This window comes from Alligator sinensis, unplaced genomic scaffold (genome assembly GCF_000455745.1).
Source record: "Alligator sinensis unplaced genomic scaffold, ASM45574v1 scaffold461_1, whole genome shotgun sequence".
Taxonomy (NCBI): Eukaryota; Metazoa; Chordata; order Crocodylia; family Alligatoridae; genus Alligator; species Alligator sinensis.
This window is the reverse complement of record NW_005842986.1, coordinates 303,414-316,418: the sequence shown is the minus strand read 5'-3', so window position 1 is coordinate 316,418 and position 13,005 is coordinate 303,414. Positions and strand designations below refer to the sequence as shown.

Below are 13,005 nucleotides of genomic sequence, written 5' to 3'. Positions count from 1 at the left end.
TATCTCTTATGAGGTCAAAGGCAGAAGTAGGGAGAGAAGTGTCTGATCCTCCTGTGGGATAAGGAAGACCTACACAGAAGATCGGGTCCATACTAACAATACTAGAGAAGTAGGTAGATTCGTCTTTGCTGGCTTGGCTTGGTTTGGTTTTTGAGTGTCTCACTTTTCTTCCCTGCCACAGTAGAAGACTTCATATAATTCAGATCTCTGTAAATCACCCAGGAACTACAAGAACGGTTTGATTCTGAAAGCTTCTGTACAAATAATGTAATTAAATGGCAACTGTTGTAAATCAAACTAGGCATTCAACATGTAGTTTCGTACACGTAGTAAAAGGACCTAGCTCATCTCTTATATAAAAGTATATAAGTCATGGCAGCTCCCCAGGGATGAACTGGAACCAGCTGGTAGAACTGACTGTACCTAACAGGAAGTTGTATACTGTCTAGATGTAAAAAAGGCTGGTTAATTTTATTAGCTGTAGTCATACATGTAACTAAGATGAGCGCCAATCTTAGGTATCACTGAGTGAACACGTAGCACGAGAGGAGATTTGACAAAAGAAAGCCAGAACAGAAATGTATCATAGGTGTACTTTAATAATTCATTTCTGTCTCAGAGATACCAGTACTCCTGGGTGTGTGCTCTAGTTTATACCCAGGGATTATCATTAGGAGTAGAAGTGAAGTCAGAGGGCATGTCTACACAAGGTGTTTACTGTGGAGAATTAGCTCATCAGTAAATGTCTCCGTGCCTGCGTGTTCAAAGCTATTAGGCTGGAGTAAACTAATAAACTCCACAGCAGGGTACTCCTTGACAGTACCCTGCTGTCAATTTTTTTACTTCACAGCACTGCACATGTAGATGCTCATGAGGCTGACTGGGACACGAGGATGCTTCAGTGCAAGGGCTGCCTGCTGACTAGCCCTACACTGGAGCATCCTCATGCCCCAGCCAGCCCCTCCACAGCATGTTGAGCTGGAATGTATTGCTGTGCATTAATATTGCTGTGCATTAATAGCTCATGTAGATGCACTCAGAATACATTTTTAAATGTGCCCTCTAAAGGCAGGCTTGGAAATAGGCTGGCCTAGGGGGCCTTTCAGGCCCCTTCTGACTCTATAAGGCAAAAAAGATGACTTTGTATGCCACTTTTGCCTACAGTGAAGTAGAACAAGCTAAAGAACAAGAAAGTATGAAAGCAAAAATAAAGGGGCAGGAAATAAGCAAGGCTTGGGAAGGTATGGAGACCAAGAAGAGTCCAGTTTTTCAGAGACAGAGCTGGCTGTATCTTCCAGTTGTGTGGTTTCATACTATTTTTCAAACTGTTTCTTGAGAATAACCTTGGAAGATAACAGACTTTTGTGGGCAGTGGTCACAGATGTTGCAGGTCTATTCATCTGTTTATAAAATATGCAGCATTCTTTTAAACTCCTATACTAATAGCAACACTCTGGATAACACTGCAAGATTGTGAACCTGGGCAATGTGTAAAGAAAGTATATATGCTTAGAGGAGGGCAAGGAGGTGAGGTGTTTCATATGTGGTTCCAATGTGCTGCCTCTGTTGCTGTGATTCATCCATGCTACATGGCTCACAGATGTCTCCTTGTCTGTCAGTTTTGTAATCTGGAGTGTACAGCAATTAGCTGCTCAGACTTCTGACTGTTTCCTGGTTTTTGCTTTTTCTTTCATATATTATTCATCTTTCCTACTTGTATTAGATGTTTGCAAGTCTCCCTGCTTTGAGAGTGCAGTTGGGCTTGAAATGCTTGATGGTGATGACATGTTGGGTTTTTTATGCAAGTGTTTTCTTGAACAACTCTGCATATGAAAATGGAGACAATGAGCTACAAATACAGGGCAGAGTTCCTTGTGCTGGAGGCAGGACCTCACATTGCTGCGAGGGGGGTGGGGGTGGGCGTGGGCTTCAACGTATGTTGAGCCTGAGAGAGACAGTGTCTTCTGGAGCACTGTCAGGTGCAGGGAAGCACGCCTTCTTCATTGCCCTTTAGGACGGTAGTGTGATCCTTTCCATGTCAGTTCTAGTGGGGCCATGACTGTACATCTTCCATGCTGCGTTTGGGGAAAACAAGACAATGCTGGAGGGTGGAGAGATGGTTAAATACTAGACAAATGAAATGAAACATTGCAGAATTTCTGAGTCATTTCTCTTAAGAGCTCCATGGAAAGGGAAGCATCAAAGAAGCCATATGCAATACACAAATACAAATTTGATCATCCCTAAAAAGACAGGCCCTCACCTATATAATCCTAAGAGCCAACAGCAAGCAACCTAGCTATTAACCACTTCCTTACATAGATGCATCTCATTTGTAGGACACTCCAATAACTTACAGAATCTCAACATTTTTCCACAATCTTTAATCAAAAGTGTGATTAATTTTCTTTTTAACATTTTCATAAAAATCACTATAAAATATGAAAATATTAAAAAAAATGAGCTGAGAATTTCTAAAAGTCAAAAGATTTTTAAATATATATTGATTTTGAAAGATGGGCATTTTTCTATGGAAAGAAACATTTTGGTTGAAACCTGTTGCTGAAATGTACTGTGCGGAAAGTTCCTTATCTGCTCATTCTTCCATCTGTACAGTTGTTTAGCAATCCTGATGTAATCTAACTCACTGCCTCATCTTCTAGTAGTTCAGGGCTCAGATTATTTTATCTAAAACTTTCCAGAAAACAGCTATGCAGTGTAACTGTGTTTTGTGAACAGGTGCTGCAGACTTTGCATGCCTACTTACTTGCTTAAAAAACATGTTTCCTTGGTAGACATATTATTTGATATTTAGATAAGCAAATTTTTCAATATTTTCTAGTGTTTTCTAGTGTTTCAGATTGAGGGGTACTAGGTTGGGACGGGCCACTGATGTTTACAAATGGTCCTGGCACAAAAAAGGTTGAGAACCGCTGCTCTAAGGAGATGCTCTGGCTGCCAGCCAGAGCATCTCTACTGCTTTGTGTGTCCCCCAGCTCCTCCAGCATGACAGGAGCTGGGAGGAGGGGGGAAACAGCAGTTTCCCCAAACCAAGCCATTTTGCCCTGCAGCAAACCCCACATGCAGGTGGATGCACAGCATCAAAAAGAAGCAGCAGAAATTTGTGCCACAGCAAATGTACACCCCTGAATGGGTAGACATGCCCCTAGGGTATGTCCCCACAAGTGAGAACACGTGTTTCCTGAGGGACAAATAGCAGCATGCTGCTGCTGCTTGTCCCCAGGAAATGCCCATGCATGTGCACTTTGGCACATGGCACTTTGTCCCAAGTGGGGTAGGGGAGGCTAGGCCAGCACCTGGGCTGGTCCCAGCAGGTTTACCTGGGGTTCTGAGGGCTTCCAGGGGCTGCAGCCACAGGCAACTGGTAGGGGTGGTATGGGAGGGTATGTGCCCCCCACCGAGATTGGCCCCCGACTTGTCACTGCTCAGGAGGCACCAGTCACCCCTGGCTACAGCCATGTCAATCCAGCAGCATGGAGCCTGGACAGTAGCTGATGTGTAGTTCCAGCCGGCCAGGCTCCAGTTTCCAGCGGCACACTCTGCCGCCATATGTGCTGCCCCACTTTTTTAAGACAGTCTGCGGCGCTGCAAACCGCTTGTCTGCAGTGCCACATACCACATGTCCACGCTCAACTGGATGTACCTATACACTACGTCCAGATGAGCGAGCATGTGCCTGTTGCAGTGCCTCAAAGCAGTTTGAGACGCCACAAGAGGCACACCAAGAATGAACAAGTGTTCCCTGCCCTGCATATTTGCAGCATGGACTCTAAATTTTATGCTGGGAAATCCCAGTATGAAAAAAAACCCATTGGAAAAAAGCGGCGCAGGCAACTGGAGGCTGGGTCCTCCATGGCTGCCTCATGCCCCTGCTGCCCCAGCAAGCTGCCTCAGCATGCTGGAGCAAATAAGCGCAGAGCAAGGCTGCAGCACTGGATCAGACCCAGGCTCTGCCCCAGTAAGTAGGGTTGTGGGGGTGGGGGGGGACTGCTTGGGAAGGGTGGGCTCCCTGTTCACATGGTGCACAGCCCTCCCACAGCAGCCCGCAGTGGCCATCAGGGCACTCACGGCCTGCTGCAGGCACAGCCCCCCGGCAGCGCAGAGCACCACCTCAGACCGAGTGGCTGCACATGGCACTGGCCTGGCCACTGGCATGTACCCGCAGCCAGGACCAGGCTGCTCTTGCTGCCACCCGGGCTCCCACACTGCAGGCAGAAGCTGCACATCCTTGGTCTGGGCTGAGCCCTGCTTCCATGTGTCCCAAGCACCGTTGGGTTGGGCTGGCTCTATGGATGAAGGAGTGGCCTGGCTTGATGGTGTGCAGCCCCTGCATGCGGTGCCGGGAGCCCAGGTGACAGCAAGAATGGCCTGGTTCTGTTTGAGGGTGCGCACCAGTGGCCGGGCCAGTGCCATATGCAGCTGCTGGGTCTCAGGTAGTGCTGCGCCACCGGGGGCTCTGACAACAGTGGGCCACAAGCTCGCTGATGGCTACTGCTGTTGCTGGGGGGGGGGGAGCTGTGTGCCATGTGGGGGTGGGCAGGCGGGGGCCTACCCCCTGCTGAGCAGTCCCCCCCCCAACACCCACAGTCCATTCACCCCCACGGCCCTACTTACCTGAGACAGAGCCTGGGTCCAAGTCACCACTGCAGTCTTGCTCTGCTCCTATTTGCCACAGCACCCTGAGGCAGAGTGCTGGAGCAGCAGGGACACAGGGTAGCCATAAAGATGCTCTGGCTGGGTGCCAGAGTGTCTCCTTCGAGGGCCCAGCCTCCAGTTGCCCTGCACTGCTTTTTTCCGGTGGGTTTTTTTCATACCAAGATTTCCCAGTATCAAATTTAGAGTCTACGCTGCAAATATGTAACACAGGGAACATTTTTTTTGTTCATGTTGTAGGGAATACTTTTACATTCTTAGCATGCCTCTTGCAGCATCTCAAACTGCTTTGAGATGCCACAACAAGCATGTGCTCATTCGCCTGGATGCAGTCATAGAGTTTAAAGCCAGAAGTAACCAGCACATCATCAGCTTTGATATCATAGGCCAGGCAACTACATCCAGATACCCCTGCATTAAGTTCAATATCTTGTGTTTGGCTAACCTATATGTTCCAGAAAGACAGCCAGTCTGGATTTGAAGCGTTAAAAGGGATAGAGAGTTCACCTGGTCCCTTGGCAGTTGGTCCTAGTGGTTAATCAATCTTGCTGGGGAAAAAAACTGTGTTTCATTTCTTCATTTGTTTGACTTGAATGTGTTTGACTTGAACTTCCAGCCCCTGGTTCTTGTTCTCACATTCCTCACTTGATTGGTGCGCCTTCAGTACCAAATTATTTTCCCCCTGTAAGGAATTGATAAAAGTATAATTTAATCACCCTTCTGCTGGATGAACCAAACACGGAGCTCCATAAATATCCTGCTGTAAGATAGTTTTTCCTGCCTTTGAATAATTTTGGTGCCTCATGATGCCCTCCAATTTTTCTGTTTTAAATTTTGGACAGCAGAACTGAATGCTGTTCCAGTGTTAATCTCAACAAAGCTGTCTGTATAGGTAAGTTTGCCTCCCTATTCACTACTTAAACATCTGTGGCAGAAAGAATTTACACTTTCTGCTACAGTAAAAGCTGTTGAGTTGTTCATCCATTATGGCCACTATTAAATCCTTTTCAGTCGCTGCTCGCCAGACAATGGTTGCCTGTTCTGTAACCTGCATTCACTGTTCCTAGAAATGACTTTGCATTTGGCTATTAGGGCTGTGCAAAATGGCACCGTTCCGTTTCGCCTCGAGTTGCGCTGGTTTGACTGAACAGCGTTCCGTTTCAAATTTCATTTTGATTCGAAACAGTTGTTCCATTCCGTTCCATTGAAACGGAAAGGCTAGATCACGCCAGGGGCCCAATTTAGCACCACATCCCTGGTGCTAGATCATGCAGCGTGATCTAGCACGGGGGATGGGAAAGCAGCCCAGCTGGGCCGTCTCGCCGCCCCCCAGTGCGATCTTGCACCAGCGATGGGGTGTCATCCCAGTTGGGCTGACTTCCCTTCCCCTGCTAGAACTTGCGCTGGGGATGGGAAGTCAGTCCAGCTGGACTGACTTCCCATCCCCAGCCTATGGTCACAATGTTTCGACTAGCCTCGTTTTGTTTCAAGGCCATTTCGAGGGCCTTTGTTTCATTCTGATTTTGCTGTTTCGACCTCGAAATTAGTTGAAACCGTGTCGAAACAAAATGGCTGGTGAAATTTCGCACAGCCCTATTGGCTTTATCAAAACACTTTTTGTTTGAATGGCCCTGGATTATCAAGTGATCCAGAACATTCCGTATGCCTTCCTGGTTCCCATCATTATTTACCATTTTATCACCAATGATTTTATATTTACTTCCACATCATTCATAAAAATGTTAAATAGCTTCAGGCCTAGAATTGATCCCTGTGGAACCCCATTAAAACATTCTCAGAGAGAACTGTTTATTAGGTCTCTCTGTTAGCCAAGTATTAATCGATTTTAAATAAGCTATATTTAGATAAAATATATTGTAATATTGGGTGCCATTTTAATCAGATTGCCATGTGATACCAAATCAGCTGCTAACAAAAGTGTAAGTGTATTACATTTACACAATTATTTTTATCAACTGAACTTGTCCTGTTAAAAATGAAATCAGATTTGTTATTCGACAATACCTGTGATTTCCACAAAACCATATCGAGAGGAACTAGCTACATTCCCATCCTTAATTCATTAGCAGTTGAATCCTGTATCAGTTTTACATTATTTGAGTCATTTCTGTCATTGGCACAGCAATGGTGCTCTTGCAGACTTCCCACAGTTTTTCAAACTTTATTAAAAATTAAAGTCAATGGGCCAGCAAATGACTCAAAGTGCTCTTTTAGGACTCTTGGGTGTAGTTATAGGAACATAGGACATAAAAATAGAAGGGATCACCTGGATTGTTGAATCCAGACCCCTTCTACTGCAGTCAACTATGACTTATAATCCCTTTCATAAACTGATCAACCTCCACCTTAGAACTAGTTAGGATTTTTGTGCACACTACTCCTAATGGAAGTCTACTCCAGAGCCTCACTCCTCTAATAGAAGTCTTCCCATTTCCAGCCTGGATTTATTCTTGGACAGTTCATCCTCATTTGCTCCTGTGCCACCATTGTCCTTTAACTTGAATGACTCTCCTCCCTCATGCAAAAGCAGCACACATCGCTCAAAATTGGACAGCTGCCGGCCAGGCTCCAAGTGGCAGGATTGTCACTGCTGCAGCCCCAGGAGACCCCCAGAACCCCAGGAAAAGCTGCAGGGGCCAGCCCAGTGCTGCCCTCAGCCTCTCCTACCCCACCCAGGGTAACCTGCCATGCACTAGATGGCGTGTGGCACAGGCATGTGGCACAGGCGTTCCCTGGGACAACTAGCAGCGGACAAGGTGTCCTGCTGCTAGTTGTCCCTAGGGAACCAAATGTCTTGTGTGGACACAGCCTGTCTGGCCAGGCTAAAAAAGCCTACCTCTTTAAGTGCCTTCTCCCTGACCATTAGCAAGGTCTGCTTATTTATTGGCACTTATACTAAGAGATGTTCATAGATTCATAGATGCTAGGGTCGGAAGGGACCTCAATAGATCATTGAGGTCTATATGTTGTTTAGTGTCATCTTTAGTTACTCATAGCCTGAAAAGCAGTTTATTGTCCTTATACAATATTGATACATCTTTCTAATTCTTTTCAAATACAGAACAGAAATATTTATCTAACACTTCTGCATTTCTGCTTCATTTTTAATAGTTTTACTTTCTCCAGCTAACAATGTTCTGATAGCACTTTTAGTGGTTTTCCCCATGATACACTTTAAAAAGTCCTTTCTACCATCCTTAGACCAGACAGCCATATGTTGTTGTTGATGTCTTAAGTTTTCCTTATCAGTTTTATACACCTCATAATTTCTGTTTTATATTGACTTTTTCTTTATTTTGCCTTTTTAATGTGTGTTATATATTGTTTTTAGTTTCTAATACATAAAATAGCTACCATTTTCCTTTTTAACTGGTATGGACCTTTAACCAAACCAGTTCTTCTTAAACAACTTGCGATCAATTTTGTGTAATTTTCTTCAACTTTCGGAAATTAGCCTTTTGAAACATCAAAGATAGATGTCAGTGATGTAAACCATCTTCTGTTCATCTATAATGAATGTAATCAGCTCATGAGCACTGGTCCCTAGGCAACTACCTTTTGTATTAGAAAGTTATCATCTATAATTTGAGAAACTCTCATTTTCTTTTATTATCAATTGCATAAGACCTGCTAATAGATATATACACACACACACACACACACATATCAATCAAGCATTATGGTAAATTCTGTTTCCTGCTATAGATAGGTAGCATATACTTCCAAAGTTCATCCTTATTTCTTCTTCTAGTATTTCTCTGCTAACCAAATATGAAACAGAATCAAGTGTGACTGTCCCCTGGTAACTTGCATAAGATTTGAGTTACTCTGAAGAAATATAACCAGACAAATAAGAACATTTCACTCCATAAATTACATTTGATTCATAGTAACCACTCCACTAACATCCTTTGATAAAGGACTATATATTGACTTGATACCATATTTTGCTGAAGTTTTGACCCACTGATTTCCTCAGCTGGTTCCTCTCTCTAATCCAGAAGCTAGTGGTGCACTTAAACAAAGGTCTACAGATGAAACATGTTTGGGCAGACTAAAATCTAATGTATAATCTAAAATGAACATAACATAAATTAATACTGCCTGCAAACTTATTTTTGGTATTTTTGTCATGTTTCCGGCATCACCTGAGAAGTTTTGCTCAAGTTTTCCTAGAATGAAAGTAAACCCTATGCAGGAGACCAGCACCACTTCATTACCCCTTAATTCCTCAAAATGGAGTTTAAATGGAACCTGTGCCTAGTGCTGATCCTCTTAACTGGAATGACTCTCATCTTCAGTGATAAGATGAGAGGATCAAAGATCCTTCTCATTCTGGGAAGTAAGCTAGCTATCTGCGCCAAGGAAGAACAACCATCTTTGACAAGATGGACAGGTTTGGCTTGGCAAGCAGGCCATTTGTACATGACCTATCAAGCAAAATGTAATATTGGAAATGGAATCTCCTCTAACATAGGAGTACAACTGTTAAAATATTAATAATATTCAGGATTCTGTATTCAATACGGGTATGTCTGGAACCACAAAAACAGCTCCAGGGAGTTTGCAAGGTGTACAAAAAAATTACATTAAAAACTGTTCAAATTGGAATAATTTAAAGTGAGTTTAAAAAGGGTATTCAAGAATAGACTTGTTCTAAATGTCTCCATGCTGATTTCAGTGCCTCCAAATGTGAGGTACAGGTATTCGCAGAGTTGTAAGTAGGTCAGTTATTTTTGTCACTCATTATTACTTGTGAAAAATGTGTGTAGCGAACGTACTAACATACTGTAGCAGCTGAATTTGGGACGCTAGCATTTCTTTTACACATTTTTAGGATGTGTCTAAATGACATGATTTCCTGATTGCAATGTAAAAGCCAATTATTTTCAAAGTCCAGCATCTTTGGACATGCCATATGAAATCTCATTCCCATCATGAAACTGCTTCTGAAAATACTAATGCCACTTTGTTACAGTGTGGTTCCTAATAGGGCTGGATACATGTTAACAAACTCTAGTGAACAAAAATCTCTTATCCTAGTAACAGAATCTTTGCTCCTTTATTGTAATTTGTTAAGGACTGGGCTGTCAATAGCCTCTGGGCTGTAAATAGCACAGAATACATAACAGTCTCTGGTCAAAGGTGCTTAAAGACACAGGGTCTGATCCAGTGCCTGTGAAAATTAGTGGAAAGACTCTGAAGAATCCAGTTCTCTAAATGCTTACTAAGGGGAACAGGCACTGAACCAGTGCCTGCTGAAGTCAATGGGCACATTTTATTTCAGTGGGCTTTAGAGTAGAACTGTCAAATTTACTAACATGAGGAATCCCGCTGTAATCAATGGTAGTCCACATAGCATTAAGCCTGAAATTCACCCTGTTGCAGAAGGCCAACACAAGGCCTCTGTACCCCTGAAAATTCACTTAAATTTTCAAGCTAGGGTTTTTCTGATACTTAAGGGTCCTTCGTACTGGGCCCATCTACACAAGATGTTTACTGTAGAGCTGACTAATTAGATCTGCAGTAAAATGTCACCATCTACATGTGCAGTGCTATTAGGATAGAGTCAACTAATGAACTCCACCATAGGATAGTACTGCCAGATATAAGTACTATATCCTCTGGTGGAGTTATGTACTCTGTCACAACACATGTACAGATGCTGACCTGGATGGCTGGTGCACAAGGGTGCTTCAGTGCAGGGGCTGCCTGCTAGCTAACACTGAAGCACCCTTGTGCCCCAGCCAGCCCCTGTGCAGCACTTTGAACTGGGTCGCAACAGCCCTTGACCCCCCAGACCCCTGCCAGCTGGGACTGCTCTGCATTAATTGCACTTGCAGATGCATCCACTGATCCTTTGCGTAGAACCAAACTTGGCAGTACACTTTGCTAGGCAGTGATGTATCAGGATTAAACCCCCAGATTAGATGCTTTAATTTAGTTATTATTGAACTGAGGACCTCATTCCACACAGGTCTGACGACAAAAGTTAATTAGACATGCCAAGAAAGACAGGACACCTGTGATCTGAAAAAGTATGACAGAATGTCCAGTGCTTATATTACTTAAGACCATTACTTATGGGAAAACCTGAAGTAGGTGGGACAGGTTGGAGCTTAGACCTCTACCAGTCAGCAAGCAGCCACTCTCCCGAAAGTCTAGCATGGCACTATGCTAGAAAGTGTCACTTGCTAATACACACTTGTGGAGATATCTTTTTCCTTTACCAGGACTTCCTCACCCAATTCTCATAGGATTCTGACTGTCTATAGGTTATGTAGCCATTTATTTTATTAGCATTAGTATTTGCATCAATTAGTTTCATTTATATTAATGCAACTGGTACTTATACCTATCTATTGCTTATACTCCTTTAAAATAATCCCAAAGATATCCTCAGCCAGTGCTCTTAGTTTCTAGCCTAACTTGCTTATGGCTGATATTTTATCTTGTGATTAAAAATCCCCTGTCATCCATTTATGTCAAGCTACACTTATGCCTTAGGCCTTCCTGTTATGCTGAACCTACCTCAGTACGGATCCCTAGGCCTGTTGGTTTGCAGCTTGCATTATAGCAAATGATCATGTTAGCTAGAAGTCTACCTACAAGCTACAGCAGGAGGAGGCACTAATGGAGACACCAGAAAGGAATGGTGCAGTGAAAAATGTAGGGCTGCTGATAACTTACAAGTCTTATTTGTAAAGTCTCCTTCCTTTGTAAGATGCTGCAGTGGAGAAGGGAGAGGATTATTTAGGGACAGTTTGAAAGGGAGAGTCACACAGGATTTAAGTCATTAGTCTTTTCCCTCTCATAAAAACTTCAGCTTGCTGATAAAAGCATTTGGATGACTTTTTGGAGTAATTCACTGAAGTGAGGCATCATTTTAAGATATTTTCATCTTGGGGAGAATAGTAAAGCATGCTCTTTGCAAACACACAGCCTTGTATCAACTTCTTGTAATTTTGCTGAAACCTCCTATTGATCCTTATACAATAACAACAATATGAAGAGAAATTACACAGGTATAGTTGGCCCCAAACAACCATATATACCAATGGTCAGCAATATTTTGCACCAGAAGGCTGGAATGGCCCAGCTCAGGTCCTAGGCAGGCCAGTACCAGGACCCAGCAGCCACCATGGCAGTGACTTCTACCTGATGCCCAGCTATGGTTCTGCATGAAAAAGTTCCATGGCACCCATCTGCCCAGATAGGGCGCATCCACACATACAAGCACGTGTGCTTGCAGCAGCTCAAATAGAAGCAGTGCAAATTTGAACTGGGGCTGTTTGCTTCAGCGCACGTGCTCGGACATGGACTTTGGTGTGGAGCAAATTGTGCCACTTGGAGAAAAATAACCCTGCCTGGCTCCTGCCAGATCTGCAGCCAAGGGGAGCTAGAGCCCGGGGCCAGCACCCGTGCTGTCCCCAGCAATATAAAAAGTTGCCCTGTCCTGGCCCCAGCTGTATAAAAAGCTGCCCTGGCAAGTAGCTCAGGGCTACTAGCACTCAGGAGCTTCTGTGGCCCAGCCAACTGGTACCTGGGGACACTATTCCTTGTGCCAGCTGGACTGCTGAAGCAGCCCTGAGAGTTCCCTGCCCCCTCTACCCACTGCAGCAGTCTGGGGCTGCTGCCTGGCTGTGAGCGGCTGTGCACCTGCCAGACCCAGATGAGGACTGCACAGCCAGTAGAGGCATCTGCCCCTCTGGGCCAGCTGCCAGTGGACTGTGGTTGCAGGGTTGGCCTCTGTGCGGCACTACTGCCATGTGCGCCCCTTGCCCGGCCATCTGGGTAGCTATCACCCAGAAGATGTTCCGGGTGTGGTGGCCTGCTTTGAACTATCAAAGCATGTCCTCCTGGCCCCATTTGGCCAGGAGGTCAGCCACAGCCAGCTGGGTCCAAGATGCCAGCTCTGCACCAGCAGGATCCTGCTACTGGCCTCCCTAGCAGGAATTCTAGTGTTCCCTATTGGAAAACTGAAAAATCGCTATAAAAAAAATCCCAAAGTCACTCTGTAAAATACCCCCAAATCCATGTTCCTCCACAAGTAAAACAAAAGGCCACTATGAAGAGAGAGAGAGCAAGACAGAGACAGCAATCAGTTGGACGTTTTATTGATACATCCTACAGTGTTAAAGCAAGTCTCTTATCTTAATAATAAAGTGAACTCTAAATACATGTTTCATGAATACATCTTTTACTGTCCACTCACAGGGGCGATGGCTCTCACACAAGGAGTTCAGCCCCCCAACAGGGGATTCAGCCCCCACACAAGGGGTTTGGCCCCCCAACGGGGACCAGATGGCT

The 13,005-nt window shown here is 44.5% G+C and overlaps 1 long non-coding RNA gene across 1 annotated transcript in view; it reads right to left on the bottom strand.

The window, feature by feature from the left end:
- Positions 1-1,793: 1,793 nt before the first annotated feature.
- Positions 1,794-13,005, bottom strand: part of LOC102385723 — a 15,993-nt gene continuing 4,781 nt past the window's right edge. The window contains exons 3-4 of the long non-coding RNA XR_325256.1: positions 5,182-5,356; positions 1,794-2,075 (exon numbers count right to left, since the gene is read on the bottom strand). This is a non-coding gene — a long non-coding RNA (uncharacterized LOC102385723). The remainder of the gene's footprint in view (positions 2,076-5,181; positions 5,357-13,005) is intronic.